Source organism: Rhinopithecus roxellana, chromosome 14 (genome assembly GCF_007565055.1).
Source record: "Rhinopithecus roxellana isolate Shanxi Qingling chromosome 14, ASM756505v1, whole genome shotgun sequence".
Taxonomy (NCBI): Eukaryota; Metazoa; Chordata; class Mammalia; order Primates; family Cercopithecidae; genus Rhinopithecus; species Rhinopithecus roxellana.
In genome coordinates this window covers 8,400,682-8,422,053 of record NC_044562.1, presented here as the reverse complement: position 1 = coordinate 8,422,053, position 21,372 = coordinate 8,400,682, and positions in this window count along the sequence as shown.

Here is a 21,372-nt window from a genome sequence, read left to right as displayed (position 1 = left end):
TATCCCATGGTGTATATGTGCCACATTTTCTTAATCCAGTCTGTCACTGATGGACATTTGAGTTGATTCCAAGTCTTTGCTATTGTGAATAGTGCTGCAATAAACATACGTGTACATGTGTCTTTGTAGTAGAATGATTTATAATCCTTTGGGTATATACCCAGTAGTGGGATGGCTGGGTCATATGGTACATCTAGTTCTAGATCCTTGAGGAATTGCCATACTGTTTTCCATAATGGTTGAACTAGTTTACAATCCCACCAACAGTGTAAAAGTGTTCCTATTTCTCCACATCCTCTCCAACACCTGTTGTTTCCTGACTTTTTAATGATTGCCATTCTAACTGGTGTGAGATGGTATCTCATTGTGGTTTTGATTTGCATTTCTCTGATGGCGAGTGATGATGAGCATTTTTTCATGTGTCTGTTGGCTGTATGAATGTCTTCTTTTGAGAAATGCCTGTTCATATCCTTTGCCCACTTTTTGATGGGGTTGTTTGTTTTTTTCTTGTATATTTGTTTGAGTTCTTTGTAGATTCTGGATATTAGCCCTTTGTCAGATGAGTAGATTGCAAAAATTTTCTCCCATTCTGTAGGTTGCCTGTTCACTCTGATGGTAGTTTCTTTTGCTGTGCAGAAGCTCTTTAGTTTAATGAGATCCCATGTCAATTTTGGCTTTTGCTGCCGTTGCTTTGAACGGTACTACCTAGATTTTCTTCTAGGGTTTTTATGGTATTAGGTCTAACATTTAAGTCTCTAATCCATCTTGAATTAATCTTCGTATAAGGGGTAAGGAAAGGATCCAGTTTCAGCTTTCTACTTATGGCTAGCCAATTTTCCCAGCACCATTTATTGAATAGGGAATCCTTTCCCCATTTCTTGTTTCTCTCAGCTTTGTCAAAGATCAGATGGCTGTAGATGTGCGGTATTATTTCTGAGGACTCTGTTCTGTTCCATTGGTCTATATCTCTGTTTTGGTACCAGTACCATGCTGTTTTGGTTACTGTAGCCTTGTAGTAGAGTTTGAAGTCAGGTAGTGTGATGCCTCCAGCTTTGTCCTTTTGACTTAGGATTGTCTTGGCAATGCGTGCTCTTTTTTGGTTCCATATGAACTTTAAAGCAGTTTTTTTTCCAATTCTGTGAAGAAACCCATTGGTAGCTTGATGGGGATGGCATTGAATCTATAAATAACCTTGGGCAGTATGGCCATTTTCACGATATTGATTCTTCCTATCCATGAGCATGGTATGTTCTTCCATTTGTTTTTGTCCTCTTTTATTTCACTGAACAGTGGTTTGTAGTTCTCCTTGAAGAGGTCCTTTACATCCCTTGTAAGTTGGATTCCTAGATATTTTATTCTCTTTGAAGCAATTGTGAATGGAAGTTCATTCATGATTTGGCTCTCTGTTTGTCTGTTACTGGTGTATAAGAATGCTTGTGATTTTTGCACATTAATTTTGTGTCCTGAGACTTTGCTGAAGTTGCTTATCAGCTTAAGGAGATTTTGGGCTGAGACAATGGGATTTTCTAAATATACAATCATGTCATCTGCAAACAGGGACAATTTGACTTCTTCTTTTCCTAACTGAATACCCTTGATTTCTTTCTCTTGCCTGGTTGCCCTAGCCAGAACTTCCAACACTATGTTGAATAGGAGTGGTGAGAGACGGCATTCCTGTCTTGTGCCAGTTTTCAAAGGGAATGTTTCCAGTTTTTGCCCATTCAGTATGATATTGGCTGTGGGTTTGTCATAAATAGCTCTTATTATTTTGAGGTACGTTCCATCAATACCGAATTTATTGAGCGTTTTTAGCATGAAGGGCTGTTGAATTTTGTGAAAAGCCTTTTCTGCATCTATTGAGATAATCATGTGGTTCTTGTCTTTGGTTCTGTTTATATGCTGGATTACGTTTATTGACTTGTGAATGTTGAACCAGCCTTGCGTCCCAGGGATGAAGCCCACTTGATCATGGTGGATAAGCTTTTTGATGTGCTGCTGAATCCGGTTGGCCAGTATTTTATTGAGGATTTTTGCATCGATGTTCATCAGGGATATTGGTCTAAAATTCTCTTTTTTTGTTGTGTCTCTGCCAGGCTTTGGTATCAGGATGATGTTGGCCTCATACAAAGAGTTAGGGAGGAATCCCTCTTTTTCGATTGATTGGAATAGTTTCAGAAGGAATGGTACCAGCTCCTCCTTGTACTCTGGTAGAATTCAGCTGTGAATCCATCTGGTCCTGGATTTTTTTTGGTGGGTAGGCTATGAATTATTGCCTCAATTTCAAAGCCTGCTATTGGTCTATTCAGGGATTCAACTTCTTCCTGGTTTAGTCTTGGGAGAGTGTGAGTGTCCAGGAAATTATCCATTTCTTCTAGATTTTCTAGTTGATTTGCGTAGAGGTGTTTATAGTATTCTCTGATGGTAGTTTGTATTTCTGTGGGGTCAGTGGTGATATCCCCTTTATCATTTTTTATTGCGTCTATTTGATTCTTCTCTCTTTTCTTCTTTATTAGTCTTGCTAGCGGTCTGTCAATTTTGTTGATCTTTTCAAAAAACCAACTCCTGGATTCATTGATTTTGTAAAGGGTTTTTTTTGTGTCTCTATCTCCTTCAGTTCTGCTCTGATCTTAGTTATTTCTTGCCTTCTGCTAGCTTTTGAATGTGTTTGCTCTTGCCTCTCTAGTTCTTTTAATTGTGATGTTAGAGTATCAATTTTAGATCTTTCCTGCTTTCTCTTGTGGGCATTTAGTGCTATAAATTTCCATCTACACACTGCTTTAAATGTGTCCCAGAGATTCTGGTATGTTGTATCTTTGTTCTCATTGGTTTCAAAGAACATCTTTATTTCTGCTTTCATTTTGTTATGTACCCAGTAGTCATTCAGGAGCAGGTTGTTCAGTTTCCATGTAGTTGAGCGGTTTTGATTGAGTTTCTTAGTCCTGAGTTCTAGTTTGATTGCACTGTGGTCTGAGAGACAGTTTGTTATAATTTCTGTTCTTTTACATTTTCTGAGGAGTGCTTTACTTCCAATTATGTGGTCAATTTTGGAATAAGTGTGATGTGGTGCTGAGAAGAATGTATATTCTGTTGATTTGGGGTGGAGAGTTCTATAGATGTCTATTAGGACCGCTTGGTGCAGAGAAGAGTTCAATTCCTGGATATCCTAGTTAACTTTCTGTCTCGTTGATCTGTCTAATGTTGACAGTGGAGTGTTGAAGTCTCCCATTATTATTGTACGGGAGTCTAAGTCTCTTTGTAAGTCTCTAAGGACTTTCTTTATGAATGTGGGTGCTCCTGTATTGGGTGCATATATATTTAGGATAGTTAGCTCTTCCTGTTGAATTGATCCCTTTACCATTATGTAATGGCCTTCTTTGTCTCTTTTGATCTTTGATGGTTTAAAATCTGTTTTATCAGAGACTAGAATTGCAACACCTGCTTTTTTTTGTTCTCCATTTGCTTGGTAGATCTTCCTCCATCCCTTTATTTTGAGCCTATGTATGTCTCTGCATGTGAGATGGGTATCCTGAATACAGCAGACTGATGGGTCTTGACTCTTTATCCAGTTTGCCAGTCTGTGTCTTTTAATTGGAGCATTTAGTCCATTTACATTTAAGGTTAATATTGTTATGTGTGAACTTGATCCTGCCATTATGATATTAACTGGTTATTTTGCTCGTTAGTTGATGCAGTTTCTTCCTAACCTCGATGGTCTTTACATTTTGGCATGTTTTTGCAATGGCTGATAGTGGTTTTTCCTTTCCATATTTAGGGCTTCTTTCAGGGTCTCTTGTAAGGCAGGCCTGGTGGTGACAAAATCTCTAAGCATTTGCTTATCTGTAAAGGATTTTATTTCTCCTTCACTTATGAAACTTAGTTTGGCTGGATATGAAATTCTGGGTTGAAAATTCTTTTCTTTAAGAACGTTGAATATTGGCCCCCACTCTCTTCTGGCTTGTAGAGTTTCTGCCGAGAGATCTGCTGTTAGTCTGATGGGCTTCCCTTTGTGGGTAACCCGACCTTTCTCTCTGGCTGCCCTTAAGATTTTGGTGAATCTGGCAATTATGTGTCTTGGAGTTGATCTTCTCGAGGAGTATCTTTGTGGCGTTCTCTGTATTTCCTGAATTTGAATGTTGGCCTGCCCTACTAGGTTGGGGAAGTTCTCCTGGATGATATCCTGAAGAGTGTTTTCCAACTTGGTTCCATTTTCCCCCTCACTTTCAGGCACCCCAAGCAGACGTAGATTTGGTCTTCTTACATAATCCCATACTTCTTGTAGGCTTTGTTCATTTCTTTTTCTTCTTTTTTCTTTTGGTTTCTCTTTTCACTTCATTTCATTCATTTGATCCTCAATCGCTGATACTCTTTCTTCCAGTTGATCAAGTCAGTTACTGAAGCTTGTGCATTTGTCACGTATTTCTCGTGTCATGGTTTTCATCTCTGTCATTTCATTTATGACCTTCTCTGCATTAATTAATCTAGCTGTCAATTCTTCCACTCTTTTTTCAAGATTTTTAGTTTCTTTGTGCTGGGTACGTAATTCCTCCTTTAGCTCTGAGAAGTTTGATGGACTGAAGCCTTCTTCTCTCATCTCGTCAAAGTCATTCTCTGACCAGCTTTGATCCGTTGCTGGCGATGGGCTGCGCTCCTTCGCAGGGGGAGATGCGCTCTTATTTTTTGAATTTCCAGCTTTTCTGCCCTGCTTTTTCCCCATCTTTGTGGTTTTATCTGCCTCTGTTCTTTGATGATGGTGGCGTACTGATGGGGTTTCGGTATAGGTGTCCTTCCTGTTTGATAGTTTTCCTTCTGACAGTCAGGACCCTCAGCTGCAGGTCTGTTGGAGATTGCTTGAGGTCCACTCCAGACCCTGTTTGCCTGGGTATCAGCAGCAGAGGTTGCGGAAGATAGAATATTGCTGAACAGCGAGTGTTCCTGTCTGATTCTTACTTTGGAAGCTTCCTCTCAGGGGTGTACTCCACCCTGTGAGGTGTGGGGTGTCAGACTGCCCCTAGTGGGGGATGTCTCCCAGGTAGGCTACTCAGGGGTCAGGGACCCACTTGAGCAGGCAGTCTGTCTGTTCTCAGATCTCAACCTCCGTGTTGGGAGATCCACTGCTCTCTTCAAAGCTGTCAGACAGAGTCGTTTGTGTCTGCAGAGGTTCTGCTGCTTTTTTGTTGTTATTTATCTGTGCCCTGTCCCCAGAGGTGGAGTCTACAGAGACAGGCAGGTTTCCTTGAGCTGCTGTGAGCTCCACCCAGTTCGAGCTTCCCAGTGGCTTTGTTTACCTACTTAAGCCTCAGCAATGGTGGGCGCCCCTCCCCCAGCCTCGCTGCTGCCATTTCAGTTAGATCGCAGACTGCTGTGCTAGCAATGAGGGAGGCTCCGTGGGCGTGGGACCCTCCTGGCCAGGTGTGGGATATATTCTCCTGGTGTGCCCGTTTGCTTAAAGCACAGTATTGGGGTTGGAGTTACCCGATTTTCCAGGTGTTGTGTGTCTCAGCTCCCCTGGCTAGGAAAACGGATTCCCTTCCCCCTTGCACTTCCCAGGTGAGGCGATGCCTCGCCCTGCTTCAGCTCTCACTGGTCTGGCTGCAGCTGCTGACCAGCACCCATTGTCCGGCACTCCCTAGTGAGATGACCCCAGTACCTCAGTTGAAAATGCAGAAATCACTGGTCTTCTGTGTCGCTCGCGCTAGGAGTTGGAGACTGGAGCTGTTCTTATTCGGCCATCTTGCTCTGCTCCCCCAATAAATATTTTTAAATGACTGCCAGTGACGGAGAGAAAAAGAGAACCTGAGTCATTGAGGTGATGTGTGAGTAGGATGCAAGCCAGGACAGAAGGTTACAGGGCCATATGTGGGTAAAAATGGCCATACTGAAGTAGGGACTCTGTGATATACACCTCATTCTTACTCGGGGCAGTGATAAAAAAGGGAGAGCCTTGTTCAAAAAAACTGGACAACAGTGTTATTATAGGGGAAAGCATTTACCTTTTTTCCATAGACATCCTTTGTTCAACCCCATGCTTCAAGGTTGCACATTCAAAACATACCTTCAAAGATTACAGCTTTTAGAGTTTCAAGACAGCAACAGAAGAGTGTTCAACCATGTGGGGGCTCTTCATAGGCCCTGTTCTCCCTGTTCCACTGTAATCCATAAATGTTTGGAAATGCAGACCACTGAAGAGAATTAATTAGGACTTTTCAGATTAAATGGGAACGATGGAAAGAGTCTAAGTTTCTTTTCCATCCAGTGTGAGTTTCCTATTTAGTTCAGTAAAGCTCAACTTTTATCAATAGTTTCATTCTCTTGTGGTGTGTAAAACATACACACACTCAGAGGCACCCAGAGGGAACTACATTCTGAGTTATTAGTAAATTCTCTCCAAGTGAAGCTGCCAAACAGAGCAGCTTAAAACTAGATACAGCTTCTCAGGAAGCAGCCCAAGCTCAGGCTCTGCCACTGAGATTGGATTAACAGGAGCTCACAGGGCTCTCTTGGGTAAGCTGCATGGACCCAGTGTTGTTAATTTGGGAACTTTATTAAATAGTGGATTAGGATTGAAAGGGAAGGCATCAAAATGTAAGAAGCCCTAGTTTGTTGAAACGAGAAAATTGATGCCGAATGAGGTTATCTCTTGGGCAGACTTGTTTTGGCTACCCCACTGCTCAACTCCTAATTAGTAGGGCAGAGAAACAAGTCCACATAGGCTGAATGGCCAAGAACAGATGAAAATCAGCTAATAATATAGTAATTAGGAACAAAGCCAAAGCAGGACCTGCAGATGCCCAAAGTTAAAGAGATACAAAGAAAAGTGTTGTTATGTTAAAAAAACAAAAACAAAACAAAACAAAACAACAAAACAGAACTGGTCAGTTTTTCAACAGCATATACATTTAGATTAAGATTGAGGATGAAGGTAACAGAAAAATGATTAACCCCATAGTTAGGATTACTTATATTTAGAAAAATATTTGCAAAGCTTTCCTTCTTTCATATCATAATGAACACTGAAATTGTGTTGTTTTCCAACATAGCTGCTAATATTTGCAAAGTAATAATTTTGCAAAGGAAACGGTTTGAAATGAAGCATGCCTGATGCTTAGGAGAAAGCAAAGAATGCTATCTTTGGGTAGTTACTTAGGTAGCTTTTGATCAGAAGGAAGTGGCACAGAAACATCTGATTCCAGTCTCACTGGTGCTGTTTACTCCATGTGACCATTATCATGTCTCACTTCTGCACTGGCTTTAGGGTACTTCTACATCATATGAAAGTACTGTACAATTTCCAAGTTCCTTCTAAGTCAAACATTCTGTTACTCTTCCCCTCAAAAGATCCTTCAAGACAGTGGAAGACTAAATAGCAACTAGAACTTGCTTTGAAGTAAGGCTGACATTGTCTGCAAACAGGTTAAATCACTATGCTTATATTTTATACTGTTATATATTTTCCCATTGAATCTTCACAGTTTTCCCCAGGCCTTATCTGTGTATATAGGTACACATGCATAACTGCCTTAACAGTAAAAACATAGTCAGAAATGTAAAAGTTCAAGATGCAAGTTTGATGACATACTCTATTTCTCCAAATTAAAATAAAACTAGATCAATCCCTTATAGGAAGTTTAGAAAAGTGTTAGCCATCTCTTCCTCTTTGATTTCCATGTAAAAAGATGGAGAAGCTTCCTTTCTAATCCTTCTGTTTCAGTTTCTTTAGCCAATGGGTTTTTATTAGCAAAAAGTGCCACTGAAGAATCTGGCTGATAATGTCCAGCACTGCAGTTTTTCACTAGACCAATAATATGGTTTGGCTTTGTCCTCACCAAAATCTCACCTTGAATTGTAACACCCATAATCCCTACATGTCCTGGGAAGGACCTGGTGGGAGGTAATTGAATCATGGGGGCAGGTTTTTCTCATGCTGTTCTCGTGATAGTAAGTCTCATGAGATCTGATGGTTTTATAAAGGGGAGTTCCCCTACATAAGCCTTCTTGCCTGCCACCAAGTAACAAGTGACTTTGCTTCTCATTTGTCTTCAGCTATGATTGTGAGGCCACGCCAGCCATGAGGAACTGTGAGTCAATTAAACCTCTTTCCTTTTTAAATTACCCAGTCTCAGGTATGTCTTTATTAGTGTGAGAACAGACTAATACCACCAGCATCCATCAGTGATCTTTCAAGAGAAGAAGGGATTGAAAGTGCTTTTCGGTGTTGCATTCAACTCAAGTGTAGCCTACACCTAAGAAGTTTCCAATGTGGTTCCAGAAACCCTTTATAAAAATAAATAAGTTATATGATGAAATAACTCCGCATTCCATTAAAATCTTTTTACTCTCTATACTTAATTAACAAAGGGTAGGAGTATGAGACAAAATAGTAATCACTGTTTAGCTCAAGCCAACAAGTATTTGCTGAAATTCTTCTCCATATAAGCAGCTTATTTTTATGTGGGTAACACAAAGACGAAACCAACTCTGACTTCTATAGAGAAAGAAGGCCACAATGGAGATGACAACAGTGTGAAACTATTATTGGTGCAATAAGTGGAAAATAAAGCATCATGGTGTTGAGGGTGGAAGGTGGTGGTGGGGAATTCATTTGTTGGGAGCATTCGTATTTCATTTTGACCTGGAGGTTAAGTAGAACTTCAACAGTGAGAGAAGTAAAGGAAAAAACAAAGATAATAATAATGGCAAATATTTTCTGCGTAATTACTTGATAATATTACTGATTTTTATTTTAGGGAGGAAATCTTGACCAATATATCATATCTGTGACATTGCACAGCCAGAACTTGAAAGCATATTTGGCATCAAGGCCTGTATTTATAAAACTGAGAGGGACAAATAGAATAATATATTTGGGCAAAGCCTGTAGTGTCCAGTGTGGTTGTGGCATCTGGTGAGGGAGAAAATGTAGCAGAAGATGAAGTGGTAATTTAGTCCAGATTTTAGAAGGCTTTGACTATCAGACAATATCTGACACCATTTATTGAACAAGAGTCCCTGATACTGTCCTTTCCGGGAAAGGAGGGAACTTTTACTATGACACATAGTTAAATGTTAATCCCACAGGTGCCCCCCAGGTAGGCTAATAACTAGATGCATCTTCAAAATAATTTACTTTTCTGGCTGGGCATGGAGGCTCACACCTGTAATTCCAGCACTTTGAGAGGCCAAGGCAGGCAGATCACTTGGGGTCAGGAGTTGGAGACCAGCTCGGCCAACATGGTGAAACTCCACCTCTACTAAAATACAAAAATTAGCAAAGCATGTTGGCATGTGCCTATAGTCCCAGCTACTAGGGAGGCTGAGGAAGGGAAATTGCTTGAACCCAGGAGGCAGGGGTTGCATTGAGCCGAGATGGTGCCACTGCACTCCATCCTGGGTGACAAAGCAAGACTCCATCTCAAGAAAACAAACAAACAAAAGCAAATTGCTTTTCATATATACTCAGCATTGAAAAGAGAAGCAGAGCACTGTTTGGGGAATGTTGAATAAAAGAAACTCATAGTGGAAATACTTGGACTTACATATATTTTTTCTGAGTTCTGGCTCCAAACTTTCATGTAAAATAAAAAAGAAAAACTGTTTTATGTCAGTTCATTTGAACTGCTATTACAAAATGCCATAAACTGGGTATCTTATGAAAAACAAAAATATTATTTTTCACAGTTCTGGAGACTGGGAAGTCCAAGATCAAGGAGAGAGCAGATGCAGTGTCTGGTGAGGGTTTGCTTTCTGGTTCATAAATGGCACCTTCTTGCTGTGTTCTCACATTGTGAAAGGGGCAAGGATGCTCTCTGGAGCCTCTTATATAAAAGCATTAAGCCCATCACCTAATCTAATCATCTCCCAAGGGCTTTACCTCCTAATATATCACACTGGTGATCAGGTTTCAGTGTATGAATTTAGGGGTAACACTAGCATTCAGACTATAGCAAAACCTCTCCATTAATTTGAAACAGAAGCACCTTATAAGATATTTTGTGATATCAATCATTATTTAATCAAGTTTCTTAAAGAGTTTCACTCCTCCTCCAAAGTTATCATTAGTATATAGACATTTGCCATGTTTTCTGATTGACTAAGACTTTCTCAACACCACTCCAACAAAGAAGCCATAGAAATGGCTTTGCCAGCTTCATTGCAGCTTGAATTCAGGCATGTTACCTAGACAACATCAAGTGAATGCACTTTGCAAAATATGATAGGAAGCAAGCAGTGTGAGGAAGAAAGAATTGCACATAATCCATTTTGCTTTTGTTGCCAAGATTAGTGAAGTATCCAGCATCTGAAGTTTGCAGTGGCTGCAGAAGTTGCAAAGGTGCTTTTCTTACGTCCAAGGGGCATTGTGAAGGAATCAATAGTGCTTTCAGAAGCAGTGAGTTTTTTATGCACAAGCAGTGTTGGTACAAATTGTATTATCTAGTGAGTGTGCAGTTTTCTTACCAGACCAGTTTCACAGTGTGGTTTAAAGGCATTGCCCTGAACACTTAGCCTCCAATTTTCTTTTAATAATTCTGTGACTTGTTAAATATATATAATACATTCCTTTTCTGTTCAATTGTCCTAAGCTAGCTTCTGTTGCCTGGATCAGCAAATCTCATCTAGTACACAATGTCCTTTCTTTTCTGAGAATCTTAATTTTCTCTACCTTATTCCATATTCAGTGATGTTTTCAATCCTCAACTGATGGTTTGGCACCTCATATGGATGGGTGCTTCAGGCAGCTGTTGTACCAACTTGTTATTGAATCTGGAACTAAATATTGGATGGAGCAACTCTAGGAGGGCAACCAGTGAAAGGACATGGTCACTATGTGGCAGAAAAATGGTGGGGAGCAGTAACAGGAAGGCTTAGCTGTAGGGCTGAAAAATATTAGGCTCAGATTCACAATTTATCTTGGACTAGCCTTGTGTACAATTGTAGTAACATTTTAATTGTCAGTTGCTCCCATCTCTAAGTTTCCACAGCATATCACAGCTTGGTTATATCACGTAATGTACTACAATTATCAGTTTATTCATCTGCCTCTACCATTAGACTGAAGCCAGAACCGTAATACTCTTGTGTGTCTGTAACTAGTACTGATTGTTGGACTTCATGGAAGACCCAACAGCTTCTCTCATCACCACCCCCCAAATTTTGAACAAATTGATAGATAAGATAAAAGATTAATAGAAAACACTGATATAGTATTTTTCTAAGCATTTTCCATTAACTAATTTAGTCTATAACAATCTTGTAAAAGTAGGTACCTGTAGTACCTACCTATTTTCTCAGCACATTGCCAAATATAAGTCAACAGGAAATGTAAAATCAACACAATAATAAAATTCCAAGTAGCTGAATATAAACTTCTTTCCAGGATCAAATTCCTTGAGAGAAAATAAGGTCCATAGATTAGATCCCCTTGAAAATTCAAATTTAGATACAACAAAATTCAAAGTAATTGAAGTCTAAAATCAAGTATTATTGTCCTTGGCCATGTAAAGCCAAAGAAAGTGAAGCCCTTTTTGTATTCTACTCGGTCTTAGCTCAAGAGATTTTCAATGCCTGGCTTCCTTTAGAAGCCACAGCCAGTGTTATCCATTGCTAGAATACAGGCCATTTCTCTGAACCTCAGGAACTGAATTAGTTCAACATCAAGTCTGTCATGTACCTCACTTTTTAATGAGTCCAAAGATATTTTAAAACATAAGAGTTTATTCCAGTACTGCTGCAAACCTTAAACATGTAGAAACAAAGGAAATTCCTACTCCTCAAGACCTCATTTTAGATGAAGAAACCCAGAATTTAGGGCTTCCAAAGACTATAACAAAGATTTGATGGTATCTGAAAAAAAGTGAGTAGATAAAGAAAATTCTAATTTCAACTCCAGATGTACCAATCAGGCCTTTCCTGTTTAAGAAGATGATTAACTGTAAATTTAAACTCAATTAGGAGATAGATCTTTTTGAACAATAGCTAACTTGGGCACTGTACATTTATCTTATCTGAGATGGAATTTCACTCAGGGATTCTGTCTCCCATTGCAGAAAGGGCTATTTGACATCACATTGTGTCTTCTAGAGTTTACAAATATTCAGTGGTGGTGGTCCAATCATCAAGCCTTTCTTGAAGTAACATTATTTCCCATTAAGTGCATTTAAACCTCCCTGATTTCCATGTTTCCTTTGATCCCTGTGTCCCTGGCACCCTTGTCCCCTACAGAGCATGGGTTTTTCTAGAAGCATATTTGCTCACTCCCATGCCAGCAGCCATTCTTATTCCCCAGTGTCTATTATTAACAAAACTCCTTGACAGGGAACTGATGAGGCCTAAAACACCTGCCTCCTACAGGAAGTTTCTCCCTTGTCATATCTGACTTTCAGTTGAACCAATATCTGGAAACAGAAATGGTTTTTGCTGCTTCTGAAACTTGTAATGAGGGGCCCTGAGGACCAAAATTTCTAACATGTGCTCTTCAAATACAATAAAATACAAAAAAAGTTTAGTAATTAATCCAGGACAAATGTGAGGTCCATTTGTGTGTGTGTGTGTGTGTGTGTGTGTGTGTGTGTGTGTGTGTAAGAGAAGGGTGATTCTTGAGGCACCTAATAAGCCCCAGGGCTATGGAGTTTTCTCCACATTCCCTATATTGAATTGAATTTGGAGTAACAGATCCAATACAATCCAGCATATTTTAATACTAGAACCTTACCAGAGCTCTGTGTATAGATAGATCTCAGCCACCTTAGGGCTTAAAAGTGACAAATATTCCACCTATTGTATCTAAAATGATCTTCCAATGCCTGTTCAAGCTGAACTTGAGTAGTTTAAGATTTAGCCATGCAGCTGGTACCGTAAGTAAGTACCCTCCGTTGGGCTAAAACCTTTGGCAAGATCCATGACATAATCTGTGGGCATTAGTACAAAATGGAAATGTGGGCTCCTTCAAGTCAGAGGCCCTGTGTGACTGCACTGCTCCTACACCCATGACAAAGGCCTGCACTGTGATAGCCTATAGGTTGTTTATAGACTTAGCATCCCTTTGTCTAACTTCAGCCCACTTCATTACCAATATAACTGATAGGAAACTTCACATAGATGTGAGACAAATTTGGTTTCACGATGTGGAGCCTTCATATTAGACAGATTGACAGTTCTGGTCACAAACAGTGAGGGGAAACCACACACTAACCCCCACTAGAACAGAAACTTTACTGCTCAGCTTAACACATGACCAAGAGCTGAGCAGGCAAGTTTCAAAAAGAAGGAAAAGAACAAGGGGAAGAGTTATGCCAAATTTCTATTTGAAACTTCCTCGTGGTAAGTCACTCTCACCTCAACTCCCAGCCTGGGAAACTGTGAGTGTGGAGGTTTAGAGATGCCAAGTGTGATATATTTGCTGATGTTCTCCTTCTTGTAGAAACAGTGAGCCAGGGAAGGGAGGTCACCACCCCAGTTTCCCATATCCCTAGACAACATTGATGATAATGTCTAGCATGTGATAGGTGTTTAATAAATATTTTCCTAAAGAATAAATGTCCCAAAGCTAGTAGACGTGTAACTTGGTCTATGTTAGGATTTCAGGTAGAACTCCTTATTCTCCACAGAATCAAATAATTAATTTCTTAGCAGCACAGTATTAGACAACATCATTCACTATATATGTCATCAATTTCTTCCTTAATTCCTTTTCCTATCTTGGTTTGCTGAACAACAGCTGCTTCTAAACCCCTCTCTTAGTCAATGTACAGCATAGAGTACTGGACAGAGAATCAAGAAAATTCAGTTTGAGTCTACGTTTTGCCTCTGATTTGCCCAAGAATTTAAGACAATCAACTCATCTCTTAGCCTTAGCTTTCTACTTCAACATGAAGAGGTCAAATTGTAAACAAAGCTTCCAACATTTCACATTGCCCAACCATCTCTCAATCTAAAGCCCAGAACGTCCAAGGCAAAAGAAAGGCAGCTCACTTCATCTGCAAAAGATATGTGTATACAGACATTCTGTATTAGGTTGAATATTTAAAGTAGATCCTCACAGGCATATTAAAAATGTCTACCATTAAACAAAAGAGAGAGATGGTTTAGTATGATAATATATGACAAGATAATTCTTCATATTTCTTTTTATTTATTTATTTATTTATTTATTTATTTTTTATTATACTTTAAGTTCTAGGGTACATGTGCATAACGTGCAGGTTTGTTACATATGTATACTTATACCATGTTGGTGTGCTGCACCCATCAACTCGTCAGCACCCATCAAGTCATCATTTATATCATGTATAACTCCCCAATGCAATCCCTCCCTCCTCCCCCCTCCCCATGATAGGCCCCGGTGTGTGATGTTCCCCTTCCCGATTCCAAGTGATCTCATTGTTCAGTTCCCACCTATGAGTGAGAACATGCGGTGTTTGGTTTTCTGTTCTTGTGATAGTTTGCTAAGAATGATGGTTTCCAGCTGCATCCATGTCCCTACAAAGGACGCAAACTCATCCTTTTTTATGGCTGCATAGTATTCCATGGTGTATATGTGCCACATTTTCTTAATCCAGTCTGTCACAGATGGACATTTGGGTTGATTCCAAGTCTTTGCTATTGTGAATAGTGCCGCAATAAACATACGTGTACATGTGTCTTTGTAGTAGAATGATTTATAATCCTTTGGGTATATACCCAGTAGTGGGATGGCTGGGTCATATGGTACATCTAGTTCTAGATCCTTGAGGAATTGCCATACTGTTTTCCATAATGGTTGAACTAGTTTACAATCCCACCAACAGTGTAAAAGTGTTCCTATTTCTCCACATCCTCTCCAACACCTGTTGTTTCCTGACTTCTTAATGATTGCCATTCTAACTGGTGTGAGATGGTATCTCATTGTGGTTTTGATCTTCATATTTCAAAAGGTCATGGATAAATTATTCAGTGGTAAGTAATATTTTTAATATATAGCACATCATACTTCATGGAGGTTGACTGAAAACTAGTTTTTTTGTAATTGTTATGAAATCCTGCTCATGCCCATAGAGAACCTCTACGTCCTGCAGTAGCCATTCACTTCGCTGGTGGGGAGTCCATGAATCGGGTGATGATGGTGCTATGCTTCTATAGTCCTGACTAGTGGAGCTGTGATGGCAACAGAGCCACCACCACACTGTCGTTAGGACTTTTCCTTAGACTCAGGGCTGACTCAGGGCAAAACTGTGCAATAGATGAGGTTTTATCTTGGGAACCATGTCACATGTCCCATGAACAATTCTATTTGACCACTGCCTCTGTGTCAGTATAAGGGACTGAGAGTACTGTCCCTACAACAGCATGGCACACGCCAGTGCACGATTTATAGCAAGGAATAGGAAGGCGAAGGTAGCATGTTCTTTGGGTTTTATATCTTATAGTGTGTCCTGTGAACTTTGCCTGCTTTTTACTTTGTAAAACCTGTGTAACAGAAAGGAGAGCGGCTACCTTCTACTCTCAAATGAGAAATGAAATGATGTATAGTTATTATTCCTGCTAACAGTCTTGAGTATAACAGAGAATGAGTCCCCTCCAGAAGGAAGAAGCATAAGCAACAGTTTAACAACAGAAAATTATTTTGGGTTCCTTCTTCTAAAAAATAACAGATCTGGAATCTATACTCCAATTAAAAAAAAAAAAAAAAAAAAAAGGAATAAGGCCTAAAAGACTCACTTAGAGCATGCTGAGAAATCAATGTGGGTAATGTCTGATTATTAATGTCATTTTGAGTAGAAAATAAAAGGACTTTGATGAAAACCTGTCTAAAATATCTCTTAAATTTTCTGAATCATCCCCAATGTTTCATAAAATGAATGAATAAATATAAACTCTGAGAAAGAGTGTGAATCTTCCAAAATATTTTGATAACTCCCCTAAAATAAATATATACCTCCTAGTTCTCTCGGGGGGCAGGGGTGGTGTTGTTGGACTTATCTCCCACCATCCCACCACTCCCATGTCAGGGATACACAATAGGCCAAAAGTTTCAACATCCTGAACACCAAACTTGCTAGAATTTACCACATTGATCATATTCTTTTACACCAGTTGATGGGAGCAAAGCTACATTCCAGGCAGCTAGATTCAAGCACTATACGTTCCTCTCTTCAATACATCTTTCCCTGTCACCAGGCTATGCCCTGCCCTCTGGTTACAAATTCCACTCCTTCACTTTTTCTGTTCCCCATCTCAACTTAGGCATTAGACTTATTTATTCATTTTTTTGGCGTATCTTCATTTAAAAAAAATAGATTCCATTTTTTTTTTGGTTGAAAAGTCTCTTTTTTAATCCCTTCCAGATCTTTTTCAAGGATCCTTTCCTACTCTTTGTCACCCAAGACCAAGATTACTCCTTACCTACTCTAATGTTTAAGGCAATGGAGAGCTCTGTACCTGGTGGATCTGGCAATCTTACGCATGATATGATGAAGTAGGGCAGGAGACACTGGAAAAAAATCAAGTACTCTGCTAATACCTGGAGGCCTGGAATCTTGGAAGGCAAGGATCTCCCCTATGTATATTTTTTTGCACTGGATCCTATGCCACAATTCCACTGAAGGTGTCCAGCATATTCAGACTTTCTACCTGTTTACTCAAGGAAAATGGATCTAATAACATTGAACACACAGACATGGTGGTGGCCTAATGTAGCCTTCCTATCAGGAGTCTTTGCTTTATTAGAAAAGATATTGTGGGGCCAGGCACGGTGGCTCATGCCTGTAATTCCAGCACTTTGGGAGGCTGAGGCAGGAGGATCACTTGAGGTCAGGAGTTTGAGACAAGCCCGGCCAACATGGTAAAACCCTGTCTCTACCAAAAATACAAAAATTAGTCGGGCATGGTGGTGCACACCTAATCCCAGCTACTCGGGAGGCTGAGCAGGGCAATTACTTGAATCTGGGCGGTGGAGGTTTCAGTGAGCCAAGATTGCACCACTGCACTCCAGCCTGGGCAACAGAGGGAGACTCTGTCCGCCTCCCCCCGCAAAAAAAAAAAAAAAAAAAAAAAAAAGGAAGAAAAATGTTTAGGAAGAACAGGGAGATATGCTTAATTAAAAGGCATGGCATAAATCCCTAGCATAAAAATCCAGATGGAAAATCACTGGGGAAGGCAACTTCTTATTTCCTCTACTTACAAAATCAAAACAATTTACTATGAAGCCACCTGATGGTCACCTGGGCTCCGTTTTCAGGGAGGCATTTGAGAAAGTAGTAGAGAGTGCAGGATGGAGAAAGATACATTTGCCAGCCTTCTTATTGTAACTGAAGGCCTTTCCACTTCTGTGTCTTTTAAAATAGAAGCTCCAGAGTAAATCACAATACAGGAAAACTAAACAACCTCAAGTGGAAGCACAAGTTGTTGAATTTTGCAGTGAGTAATAAAACATCAAAGAAGTGGCAAATCCGAAGAAGTGAACTGATTGAGGATGTGAGATTTTTTTCTTTTTTGAGGTTCAAGAAATTTTTTTGACAATCTCTTCTCCTTCTTGCGTTCCCATTTTTCCTATCTTTCATTCCTTCTCGTTCCCTTCGTTCCCTCCTTTCTTTTCTTTCTTTCCTTTCTTTCTTTTCTTTCTTTCGTTCTTTCTTTCTTTCTTTCTTTCTTGTCTTTCTTTCTTCCTTCCTTCCTTCCTTCCCTTCTTCCTGCCTTCCTTCCTTCCTTCCGTCCGTCTTCCTTCTTCTTTCTTTCTTTCTTTCTTTCTTCTTTCTCTTTCTTCTTTCTTTCTTTCTTTCTTTCTTTCTTTCTTTCTTTCTTCTTTCTTTCTTTCTTTCTTTTTCTTTCTTTCTTTCTTTCTTTCTTTCTTTCTTTCTTCTTCTTTCTCTCTCTTTCTTTCTTTCTTTCTTTCTTTCTTTCTTTCTTTCTTTCTTTCTTTCTTTCTTTCTTTCTTTCTTTCTTTCTTTCTTTCTTCCTTTCTTTCTTCCCTTCCCTTCCCTTCCCTTCCTTTTTCCTTCCTTCCTTCCTTCCATCCTTCCTTCCTTCTCTACCTTTTCTTTCTTCCTTTCTTTTCTACCTCTCTTTTCTTTCTCTTTCTTCTTCTTTCTTTCCTTTTTTCCTTTGTTTCTTTCCTTCCTTCCCTCTCTCTTCCTTTCTTTCTTTTCTTTTCTCCTCCCTTTCTTTTCTTTCTCTCTTTATTTTATTTTGAGATAATGTCACCCTCTATGGCCCCTGCTGGAGTGCAGTGGTGTGATCCCAGCTCGCTGCAGCCTCTGCCTCCCAGGTTCCAGTGATTCTTCTGTTTCAGCCTCCCAGCTAGCTGGGATTACAGGCACGTGCCACCGTGTCTGGCTAATTTTTTTTTTTTTTTTTTGTATTTTTAATAGAGACAGGGCTTCACCATGTTGGCCAGGCTTGTCTTGAACTCCTGACCTCAGGTGATCTACCTCCCTCGGCCTCCTAAAGTGATAGGATTACAGGCGTGGACCACTACGTCCAGCCTCTTCTCTCTCTTTCTTTCTCTTGCTCTCCTTTTCTCTCTCTCTTTCTTTATCTCTTTCAATTTCACCCTTGACTAAAAACTTACTTGATTCTCAGCCCTAGCTGTCTTGATAAGCTAGATGGATTGGCAACTTTGGCACAGAAAAAGAGTGAAAATTCTTTGTCTCTGTTTCTTGATGCCTACATGGAGCATGTTTTGGGGAAGGAAAAAAATGCGTTGTCTCGTCGTATGATCCACTGAAAGAAATTTGACTTGCTCTTGTGAGGCATAGGTGCTCTCCAGGTAATAACACCAAATTTCAGGCTAAAAGTCAGGAAGGAGTGTGTAAAAGACAAAGAATGAGTAAATTCATAATCAGGGTAAAATGGACAACAATGTAGACCACACACGTGGGTATATGGGTGGTGGATATGAAAAACAGCCTTGGAAACATTCACATATAATATAGGCCTAGGAAACACTCATATTTAATTTTAATTATATTGCATGGGAATGATGATTAATCATTCAAAAGACTGTTGTGGAACTCTGTCATTCTATGTCACCCACTTTGTGACTATCCTGGTACAAACCTTTAACATCTCTCCCTGAGCCTATAGCTACTTGAGTGTTCACAACTCCACTGTTTCTATCTTCTTGTCCACACTGTCAACAAAGGTTGTTCATAAACCACAAATGTCATTATGGTGCTCTGCTGCTGAACTGCCTCAATAGCCTGTTATTATCTAGAAGATTAAGCCGAAAGTCCTTAGGAAGGGCTTGGCCTACCTCATTTCCTAGAAATATCCAACACTTAGACTCTATCAATGTACTTATCTGCCAAATGTACACTTCATTATCTTAAATTTGCATTTCCTTTTTTTCAACTTTCAAATTTTGAATCAATTTTAAGCTTACAGAAAAGTTGAAAAAATATTACAGAGACTTTTTGTATATTCCTCACTCCTCTTCCCCTCCCATCTTGTATAATAATACTTCATTTATCAAGTAAAAGGAATTGACATGAGGAAATACTATTAACTAAAGACTTTATTCAAATTCTACCCTTTTTTCCACTAACTTTTTTCTGGTTCCATACCATATTCAGAATCCCACCTTGCATTTTAGTTGTTATTTCCTCCTACTCTCCGACAGTCTGTAATAGTTCCTTAGTCTTTCCTTCTCTTCCCTGACACTGACACTCTTGAAGAGCAATGATCAGTTGTTTTGCTAAATGTTCCTCAGGTGTGGTGTGTCTCATGTGTTTTCTTGGGATCAGAGTAGAGTTATGTTATTTTATTTATTTATTTATTTATTTATTTATTTATTTTGGCAAGAACACCACAAAATGATATTGTGTTTTTCTCAGTGCATCATATCACGGAGCTCATAATGTTGATATGTCTTATTATTGGCAAAGCTATTTTCTATCCATTAGAGGTTGTTTCTGCCAGATTTTACTTCTGTAAAGTTATCTTTGCTTTTGTAGTCAATCATACCTTGGAGGAGATGCTTTGAGGATATGTAAATTTTGTTTTTTCTTAAGCTTTTACCCAATAAATTTAAGACTTATCAGTGAATTTTACCTGCAGTAATTATTACTGATGCATGACCAGTTTCTCATTGTTTTCCTCTTTGCCTTTAATGCCTAGTTCCATTTTTTTTCTTCTATCTAATTACTCCTTATATGGCTTATCCCAGCTAAAGATTGTTTCTTCTCTGATAAACCTTTTCACACAGTCCCAGGCAGACCAAGATTTCATCTCTCCATACTTTCTTAGCATCCTCACACATAGCTCCACAATACTCACCACCATGGTTACTGGTTGTTTTTATTACCCTGAGAGTCACTCTGTGTGACTACAAACTCCTTGAGGGAGACAACATTCTCTTAGCAATTTTTCTACCAATACCTAGCATGGGATCTGGTCTATAAGAGACTATCAGTATGTGCTTAGAGAATAAATGAATGCATCTATTATATTATTTCCAAAATTCATTTTCCAGCTGAAAAATTTAGAGTTTTTTTGTTACAGTTAGAAGAATAATGTTCAGTTCTAAAACCGTGATTCTGATTTTCTGCCAAAATTTTCCCCCTTTGGGAAATTTACGATGTGTCTGGAATCAGCCCTGTTTAATCTAAAAACAAGTCAAAATCTTGTTTTCTACTTGTTTTTCCTACCTTCCCTCCTTATACAGTGGTCTACTCTTTTCTCCTCCACTTGTGATTCTGTTTGTACATATATTTTCAGAAGCAAAAATAAATAAACTACTCGTTCATTCATTTTGCTAAGCTTCTGGGTATCTCCTGCCCTGGTCCTGACATGAGCTTCTTTAATCCTTGGTGGTATATTTCCTCCTGTGTATTTGCTTTATTCTGTAAATTTAAGGGAGGTTTTGTAAAACTGCCTTTAATCCCCTGAAGATACAAAACAAACAGTGGAAATTGACTCTTTGCCTAACAGTTATTATCACTATTATTACATAATCAGTGGTTTCAGTAATTAATGCAGGAAACTAGGCATAAATGTGGATGAATGGCCTGCCTGGCCATGTGCCCACAGACATCAGGAGAAGCTGATAAAGCTGTAAATGCTTAAAGGAACTTGTCCTCCTTTTCCATCACCATCGTCATCATCATCATCATTATCACAGTCATCTCATCATCACTGTCTTCATCACGCAAACCTATACCACGTTGTCTGTGGTTTGCACAAAACCATGACTAATACCAACCATGCCTAATCCTTTAACATCACTCTTTTGAACCCTGTTAGCACTTTGAACCCTCATACCACCTGATTTTGACAGTTCCTTTAGACTGCATTGTAACCATTTGGTGCTGCAATCTTGTCCTTCCTGACCTACTTTTCTCTACCTTTACTAGGCCAGGAATTTCATAAAGACTGAGATAAAAGATTATACTCCTCTTTATCGTT